The 9,666-nt window shown below is 42.7% G+C and overlaps 1 protein-coding gene across 4 annotated transcripts in view; it reads left to right on the top strand.

Annotated features, from left to right (window-relative positions):
• Nucleotides 1-9,666, top strand: part of RAI2 (retinoic acid induced 2) — a 67,810-nt gene that overhangs the window by 50,417 nt on the left and 7,727 nt on the right. The window contains exon 1 of one of the 4 annotated variants that reach the window (XM_006769437.2): nucleotides 6,623-6,684. The exons of the other annotated variants lie outside the window; for them this stretch is intronic. The gene's annotated coding sequence lies outside the window, so the exon portion shown is untranslated. Of the gene's footprint in view, nucleotides 1-6,622; nucleotides 6,685-9,666 lie in introns of those variants that run through there. 4 annotated transcript variants of the gene reach the window in all.

Raw genomic sequence — 9,666 nt, 5'->3', positions numbered from 1 at the left:
CCCATCAAAACAACCATACCCTGGGGACTCACAGATCTGTTTTGGAAAAAAAAAAAGGACCAAAAAAACCTACAAACCAATTCACACCAAGATGGTACTGATCTGCTGGGTTGCTGAGAAATTGAGAAGAGAAAATGAATGTAAAATACCTAGCAGGGTGCCTGGCACATAATAAATAAATCTTAATAAATCGATTATTTATATAATCTTGTGAGTGTGTAGAAGAGAGGAGAGAGAGAGAAGGAGGAGCTAGCACAGCCCTGTCAATTAATGTCCTTTCTCCTCCTCTCAACCTTCCTCAGTACTGCATTATGGCCTCCATCAGAACCTCTGAAGACATCAAAATTGTGCTGGCTGAGTTGGTTATCCTTTGGGGCACAAGGTTAATTGTTGAATGGAAATTTGTAACACCCTTTGGATGAGCAGACAGCTTTCTAATGTTCACAGTACCCTGTCTCTCCTTCAAGCCCTCCCCAGCCCTGTGCTTCAGCTGCCCAGCCTGCTGCCCAGTCCCACACTTTTCCTCTTGTGCCTTTCCTCCTATGCTTCTGCCCCACCCCCACTCCATCATCTCCTCTGCTGAAATCTTACCTATGTGGCAAGGCCCAGCTCACATGTCACTTCCAGGAATAAAGGTTTAATGACTGAACTCAGATGTGGAGCAGGTGAGGAAAAAGGAGGAGCACCATGAATCTTGCTTTGGGGATCCGCCTTGGGTATTAGAGGGACCATAACTAACCTCTTTCAACTCATCCACCATGGGAGTACAAGCATATGTTCCAGGAGAATTCTCCCCTACCAAAGAAAATAGGAAATAATACCTATAATCTTCATTGACAGCTAGCCAGATGTTACACAGCAGCTTTTGCTTGCCCCACTCAAGCTGTTTATGCTATATTAGCTGCATCCACCATACTTGCTTTAAAATAATAAATATAATGAGTTCATTAGACTTCAAAAGACTGACCAACCCTAAGATTCTTCAGAATGCATTGTTCTGCTTTTGAGAGAGCTTACCTCCAGCCAGAGGGGTGCTTTTGACAAAACAATTCCAGAAAGCAGGCTCCCTGTTTAAAAGATGAGCACTCTCCACCCTCTTCTTCCTGCATTGTCTGCGTACTTCTTGGGCTGAGGTTATTATTATTGTTATTTTTAGGCAGTGTGCAGCTGATAAAGCGAAGTAGTGTATGTTTATTGATTGTTTTTTGGTCCCTGAGTTGGAATACAAGATCACCAAAAGAGACACTCCTTCTGTGACTCATCTCAGGAACATCTTACATTCTAGCCAGCACAAATATGATTAAAAGAACTCTCTTGAGGGCCCCAAAGGAACACATTAGCCAAGCAATCTCTGGACCATCTTGCTTTTGGAAAGAGAGCCATCCCTGGCCTCCTTTTGTGCCTGGTTCTTCATGGGATCTCGAGGCACACTTCTTGTGAACTGATGCCTCTGTTCACACACCAGGAACTTCATGAGTATGTACTTCCAGGGTCCAGAAATTTTAGCAGTACCTGGACTTGTCCTTACATCATGGTACTTCATAGTCCTTACTTACCCTGTTACTGAACTAGCTACCTCCTGCAACTCTGGTTTCTGTCTTACCAGGCTTGGAAATTATCATAAAAGAGTGTCTTCTTCACAGAGGTCATAGAAAGTATCAGCAATTGGGGAAACACCTTGTCATGGTGGCCTGACTTGGTAACATTTGTGTCATCACATAATAACCACTGGAACTTTCTAGGGCATGGCTGGTGTAAAGCAAATATGGATGGTGCTTTGCCCTTATGTCCCATGGGACTCTATATCTCAGGGGTGGGGAACATCTGGCCCACAGGCTGTATAAGGCTATGAAATCATTTGGCCTGGCCCTGCCAAGGCATTAGGGGTGAGTTAAATGTTTAACCAAGTATAGCAGGCTAATTTTTAAATTGATGATTTTGTATGGCCTGTAAATTATGTTATCAATATCCAAATGGCCCTTGGCAGAAAAAAGGTTCCCCACCCCTGCCATATCCCCGTTTACTGCAAATACCTGTGACTCTCCCTCAGGACTTCCTTTGTGTGTGTCTCAAAAGCACACTAGGCCTGCATGCTGGGCTAGCTGGAAGTGCCAATAAATTGACACACATTTCAGGAGCAGCCCTTGATCAATAATGGATGGGTTTTGGTGAATAAATGTACCAACTCCAAGGCATGTGTTCTCCACTGTCTCCCAGCATCCCCCTGGAAAACTGATGAGCCCTTTCCCAGTCTCGCTGCTTCACTCTACTGGTGTTTTCTGTGATCTTCTCCCAAATAAACTACTTTCAGTCAAATAAGTCTGTGGGAGGAACCCTACTAAGATAACTAGCCAGTTGGATTCACCAAAAGCCAAGCTTCCTTCTTTATCCTCCTCACCAATTCTACCAATATTGGTGATAGTCTGATAAGTTTCCATTGTGGCTGTAGCGCTGCAGTAGCATGTTGTGCATGGGGTAGAGGGTGTGTGGGGGAGAGATAATCCTTTGAGAGCCCCTAACTTATTCATAAAAGTCTGGTAAGACAGAAACCAGAGTTGCAGGAGGTAGCCAGTTCAGTAACAGGGTAAATAAAGACCATAAAGTACTGTGACATAAGGACAATTCCAGATACTGCTAAAATCTCTGGACCCTGCAGGCACATACTCATGAGGTTCCTGGTGTGTGAACAGTGTTTGTGGATTGAGTCTATAAGGGAATGAAGAACCTACTTGCATTCACTTCCTCTCTTAGTTATGAGTGCTTACAGGTTGAGGCTATGTCACATCCCTTTTTAAAACCTCAAGTGCCTTTTAATGGAGCCAGCAAACTTGGTCATAGTTGTAGGCTCTTGTCTATATGGAGAGATTTCAAGACAATTAGGAAGGTCCCACCCCATGATTGGTATCTGAAACCCCTCAATTAGAGTTTCATTTGTTTGTCCTTAGCTTTATCACTGATTGCATTATGTTTATTATGCCAATAAAGGAAACGTAATTCTTGAACCTATCAGTCATAGACCTCAGTGAGAATGAGTTTATTAGCTTCTTTCTAGAAAACCCAATGTTGACGGGGGAACCCCACTTCTAACTGCCCGAGGAGGGGTAAGAGATAGACAAAAATAAAGATTAGGCACCAAAAGAAGATAAGTGTGTGTGTGTGTGTGTGTGTGTGTGTGTGTGTGTGTGTGTGTTTTCTAGGACTGACAGAACAGCTAAGTCACAAGTGAATGTGCTTGGTGGCTTTAAAGCATGGGAGAAGCTTCCCTCAAATTTGGATCACTTTCATTATGTGCCTGCTAGCACTGGTAAACACATTCATATTTTTCCCAATTCTCATTCTACTAAGAAGCTCCATTCCCACCTCTCCCCCTACAGCATTGCACAGTAACCAACTGCTGTAGCTCAGCAGCGTCCTCTTGTGGCCAGCTGAATAATGCTCATTCAGTGTTTTCAATATAGCTCCCTCTATCTGTTTTACCACTTCCAGCTGAGCAGTCTCTTCCTCATTTGGACTTACACATACTTTTTAATCTTCTCCCCCTTTTCCCTTCAACTCTTGGCCAATTATCTTAGAAAATATCTTTGTTTTCTGTCTTCCTCTTGTTCTTACCGTCTTCCTCTCCTCTTCCACCCGTCTCTTGTTTTTGTTCCTCTTGTGAGTGAAAAAATGACCCTAATCCCACTTCTGAGCAGAAGAGACGAGCTACTTAGGCCCCTCTTGTCAACAACCAGAAGGAAAACTATAGGATCTAAGTGAAATTATATATCATAGCCAATCAGCAGTAACTTCAGAAACTTACAATGCTTGTGGTGGTGGAAAAATGCTTTTCCCCTCACCCTTGGAAGCTCTTCTGGCTGGTCTAATAATGAAATTAAAATGAGACAGATTATGTTATGGAGAAAATGACCAAATTTTTTTACATATGTGCATATGTGGGTTCCCTAAAAATATGGGACCCCAGGATACATTGGGCAGCTCAAGCTTATCTACCATTCTAGACTAAGGAAAAGGAGGCAGGGGTCTGGGACTTCAAAGGGAAAGCAGGAAATTTATAGGTAGATGAGGAGTAAATATTTGGTAAACAAATTCTTGCCGGGCCATCCAGAAACAATGGGAAACAGACTTACTTGGATCCTCCCTGTTGGCCACACTTAGTTCCTATGTGCTGAGGTGAATAGGCTGAGGTTCCCTTCCTGAAGCAGGGTTTTCTACCTGAATTTATTTATTTTTAAAAAAATCCTCACCAGAGTTTATATTTCCATTGATTTTTAGAGAGAGTGGAAGAGAGAGGGAAAGACAGAGAAATATTCATGTGGGAGAAACGATTCGTTGCCTCCTGTGCAAGCCTCCACCATGGCCGGGGCTGGGAAGGAACCTGCAACTGAGGTATGTGCCCTTGACCAGAATTGAACCTGGGACCCTTTGGTCTCACAGGCCGATGCTCTATCCACTAAGCCAAACTGGCTAGCGCTACCTGACTTTCTTTAGGCAGGTAAAGTAAGAGGTTAAAAACAAGCAAACAAACCAAAAATCTCTTCTTTAAATTGGTGGACTTTAATTGTTTTCAGCTAGAAATAATCTGCATGCCAAGGTGATGCATTCTGAGGAGGCTCATTCTGGACCCCAACATGTTTGTGACTCCATATTCAAGATAAAAAAGGTTCTGGCTACCTCTTCTTCCTTCCCCAGCCTTTCAGTTTGAATGAGAAATAGTTTTTTTTAACATTTAATTATTTTCCTTTTCATTTCCAATGCTGTAAACCATGGCTTTCTATTTTCAATATAAATGTTCAATATTTCAGCTATGTTGGGGATTAAGTGAGTTTTTGTAGAAACCTTACCATCAGATGTAACATTAATTCTTTAGTGAATATCTTCCCAGTTCTTAGCAGCTGATTTTAAAATGAATCTTTGAACAAACAGGGTTTACCTTGGGATCTGAATATACAAACCTATTGGGATCATTATGCTACTTAGGATGCTCAGAGGAAATTTGAGCAGTGGATCTGATAATGATGGCAATGACTCTGGTGATAAGATGACAACAATGATAATGATGATGATGGTGGTGGTGGTGGTGATGGTGATGGTGATGATGATGATAGCCATATTTTACTGAGCACTATCCATGTGCCAGGCACTGTGCCAAGTACTTTACATAGGTTATTCCCTACAACCACCCCAGCTCTTTTTAAATCCCTATTTTTCACAGAGGCTTAGAACTAACTTGCCCAAGGTCACACAGCTCAAAAAGGTAGGCAGAGCTGAAATTTGAACCTAGGTCTGTCTGAGTTCAAAGCTTGTAATTCTGACCACTCTCACAGGGGACACAGTGTCCAGGGTGAGGCTGGCACTGTTTCTGTGCCAGTGATGTGAGGGGCCCACATGCACTAGAAGAAAGGGAAAATCTGAACTCCAGTCCTTTGTACTTCACAAATCTACACCCCTTCCTTCTAGTTGACCCCTTAGACTCTATTTCTGGCACACTAGTCTCTGGAAAATGTCCTGCTAATGACACGAGATTATAAACAGCCCTTTTCCCAGAACAAAAATTTAACCTTTGAATCTCAATCTAATTAGAAGTATTTTTTTTTTCTTCCAGAAGTAGGTTTCACCCTGCTTTTTTGTTCCGTGTGTAAGAGGTTTCTCTTTTGCCAGATAAATCTCCCCAAAAAAAAGCCCATAGCTTTTTAAGACAACAGACCTAAGCCTGAGACCTTAAATATGACCTCTGCCTCTGCACAAGATGGCTGCTCCGGCAGCAGCACCTGAGGTTTGTTGGGGGTTCTGCATGTACAGCTGAAGGCTCTGAGGCCTTGGCTGGATCCAGGAACAGATACTCACTGACTCTCACAGCCCACTATCCAAGTGAGTGTGCCCTACCACACAACAGCTCTTCATGGTTTTTCTCCTGTGATTCTGAGATGCACCTCTCACCTTCCACTGAGGTTCACCAGGACTTTAGAAGGGCACTTCTTTTCCTTTAGTTTCAGCGGCAGCCCTCTCTGGAGAATAAGCATTTCTCCTCTATCTTAGAGAGGTCCCTGCACCAAAGTATTTTTCTGCTGCTGCCTAGGGGCTAACATTCTTCTTTAGAGACTGTTCCTTTACCTCTGCAAGAAAAATAGGCCTTGAAGGAGCCTTGTTAGGAGCAAATAACCCTGGAAGAATACCAATTTGGGAATTGAGCCAAGAGAGGGCAATGAGCCTATGAAGAAAACAGCGCCAGGGTGGAGGAATAGGAAATGCCTGCTTGGCACACAGTAGGTACTCAGATAATTTTTGAAAGGATAAATAAATGAATGGATGTGAACCTGGTTACCTATTTTAGTCCTACACCCAGGCCTGCAAGGCCCCAGGTTGCCATAGGTTCTTTGTGAGCAGGCTGGAGGTCATCAGGAATATGAAATGAGATTAGAAATGCAAAGATAGCTCACACTCTCCACCTGGGTGAGAAAAGAGGCAAGGCAGTCTCCTATATCCCTCTTGTGCTCTGGTGGAATCCAGTCAAGGCCACCAACAGAAAACCAGGCCTGTGAGCTGTTGGTTCTAGTTGTGAAAATTTCCCTGTATTCTTCTGATTTGTCCAGCTTTACTATCCCTCTTTTCAACCAGATTTGCACAAAACTATTTACTTGCTGAGGCCCAGCCCTAACCTGAGACCCAGCAGAGACCACATAGTAGGTACCTTTGGCATATAGTAGGATGTCTTTAACCCACAGAGACTGCCCTGCAATGGGAGGGTTAGTCCCAAGAGAGACAGACCTTGCTCTGACTGAAGCTGAAGAGGTCTTCTTATCTTCTCCTTTTCTTTCAGCCTTCCCTCCACTGACCTTGTTTAAAGACAGACCAGAACTCTGAGAAGAACCCACCTTAGTTCTCCAATGCCTCAGTTTTCAGCATTCCTGGTCCCTCCCTACAAGCTGCTCCCCTCATACCCCTGGGGCCTAGCCTTCAAAGTTCCAAGGGTGTGGGAGGGGTCTTCTTAGTGGTCATGGGAGTGGCCCAGCCAGACCCACCCCAGTTTTGCCCTTTCCCCCACCTGCTTGTGTACTTTCCTTCTTCTCTCAATTCTCCCAGAATGCCCACACTTAACTTACCCATCCTTCATGGTCCACAGCAATTCCTAGAAGGCTAGGCTTTACTCCTCAGTAGACTCCTCAGTAGACACTACTCTTGGGAGGCCTGAGTTAACTTTCCACCCCACCATGATTGTAGGGCAGTATCCCATGTTACAGAAGAAGAAACTGAGTCCCAGGACATAAAATGTCTTTCCCACAGTCATAAAAAGCTTGTGTGTATACTAGTATGTATCTTGAATTTCATCTTTTCTATTTCAATCTCTTGTCTATTAGGTATCACAGACTCAAGGGTTTATTTCATCTTTTTTTTTCATCAATAACCTCACCCATAAAATTCTGTTTGACATTCTTTTTGTTGTTTAAAGTCTTACAAATAGTAGTACATATGTCTCATTTTTCCCCTATTCCCCCTGGCCTCCCCTACCCCGCAACCCATGCCCTCCCCCTTCTCCCAGTGTCTGCGTCCATTGATATCCTTATATTCTTACCATTTGAAATAGAATGGATGGAACTGGAGAGCATTATGCTAAGCGAAATAAGACAGTCAGAGAAAGATAAATATCACATGTTCTCACACATTTATGGAATATAATGAACATCAGAAACTGATGAACAGAAATAGATACAGAGACAAAGAAGCATTGAACAATCTGTTTGACATTTTGACAATTGAATCAGAACATCTCACATTCTTTGGTGTTCGGTGCTGGTAAAGATAGAGATTTAGGAAGGGACCCCTTAGGCTCAAGTGAAATTTGAAACCAAAGCCATGGGTGAGGGACCAGGCTTTTGAAGGAGCAAGGTCCGTGGAGCCTGTGAACTCTACAATCTCTGAACCTCATGTAACCTCCAAACCTTAGCTTCCTGCTCTGAAAAATAGGAGTAAACTGGACCAATGACCCCAAGACTTTTTCAGGCAGGGGGACCCTGGAACTCTCACTGGGTCTTGAGAGCATCATCTCTCTGAATGAGTTGCAACTTTTTCACTTTTGCACTCCTATCAGAAAAAAGAATCGCACATCCCTTCAACATATTATTAAATTGTATGTCTTCCTGTATTTATTATATATGTCATAAAATAGAAAATTGGAATAAAAAGGATAAAGTCATAAAATGAACGTAACTAAGTTTTATGGAAACCCCCGGATTATCTTACCCCACTCTCTGGGAAAGCCTTGGTGTTCCCTGGTGTCATTGGCCAGTTCATGATGCCCACCACTTCCTCTGTCTGAATTACCCACCTCTTTCATTTTTTCACCAGTATTACATAAAAGCAAAGATTTGCACTCTATTCTTTCTGACAGAACTTCCCCACAGCCACTATTTATTCATCTTCATGAAGGTGACACTAAGTCATAAACCGCATGGCCACCACTGTTTTAATAAATTAAGTAACATGTTTACTTAACAGGGAGCTCATTTTCAAAGCTAACCTGGGTAGTCATATTCCTTTTGGAAAGCTGTGTAGATCTCTGGGTGTAAAAAACAATTGGCCATAAAGTGGGTGACTATTTAGTGTATTCTTTGTATTGTAAACAAATTGGGAAGACATTCATGTGGTAAATTATGTTCACAGCTTCAGTAGAAAGGCCCTGTGGTGATGTCTAAAGTTCAGAAAATGTAATCACTGGGGCAAGTAATTAACAATTATTACACCTTATTGGGAGAGCTAAAGCATTTTTAACCCAGTTGGAATTACCTATTAGATATTTAGTGCATATCAGGTCCTGAATGGTGAAACCATATCCATGTTGTATTAAATGATGAAACTTATGTTTTGTTTATTTAACTACTAGTAAGTGGCTGGTAATTTTTATATAGAATTGGGTCAGTCATTGAGAATATAGCTGATATATAAGATAGAAAGTAGATAATAGACTCAGAATAGGGTGTTGTTGGAAGGGGGTAGGATTCTTAGCAGAGAGTCCCAGGGAAGTCATCTCATCTTCTCTTTAGGGTAGGGAGACATGGGGAGACACTGTGAGCCTGTGGGGAACTTGAGGGAGTTTGAGATTGATGGCCTTTGTGTTTTCTGTGAAGCATGAAGCAAGGTCAGCCACAAAGAAGAAGGTTGGCTGACCAGCTGCCTTGTTCTCTGGCCTTTGGATGAAGGGTTCCCGTCTTGACTACATATTAGAATCACCCAGGGAATTTTTAAAATTCCCAATGTCCTAAAAAACTCCAATGCCTCAGCTGTACCCCCGACCAATTAAATCAGAGTCTTGTGGTGGGACCCAGGTATCAGTCTTTTTTAAAGTTCCCAGGTGATTCTAATTGCAGCCATGTCTAAGAACCAATGCTAAGCCAGAACTTGTCAGATTTTAATGTGCACACAAATCACCTGTGCTTGCTGGTATGCTGATTCCAATTCAGGATGTTTGGGCGGGGCCAAGCTCTCAGGAGGTGCTGCTACTGCTCCAAGGACCGGACTTTGAGCCACAAGGTTAGAGATGACCCAATTTTGACCTGAAGTGACTGATAACTGCCTACAGGGCTCCACAAAGCAAAGCTGTCGAGATTCTACAGTTGGAACATACTTATCTTCAGAGAATTATCAGAATATATACATATATGTGTGTGTGTA

Source organism: Myotis davidii, unplaced genomic scaffold, assembly GCF_000327345.1.
Source record: "Myotis davidii unplaced genomic scaffold, ASM32734v1 scaffold604, whole genome shotgun sequence".
NCBI classification, from domain to species: Eukaryota; Metazoa; Chordata; class Mammalia; order Chiroptera; family Vespertilionidae; genus Myotis; species Myotis davidii.
Note: the sequence above shows the minus strand (reverse complement) of the source record. Positions and strands in the feature narration are given on the sequence as shown.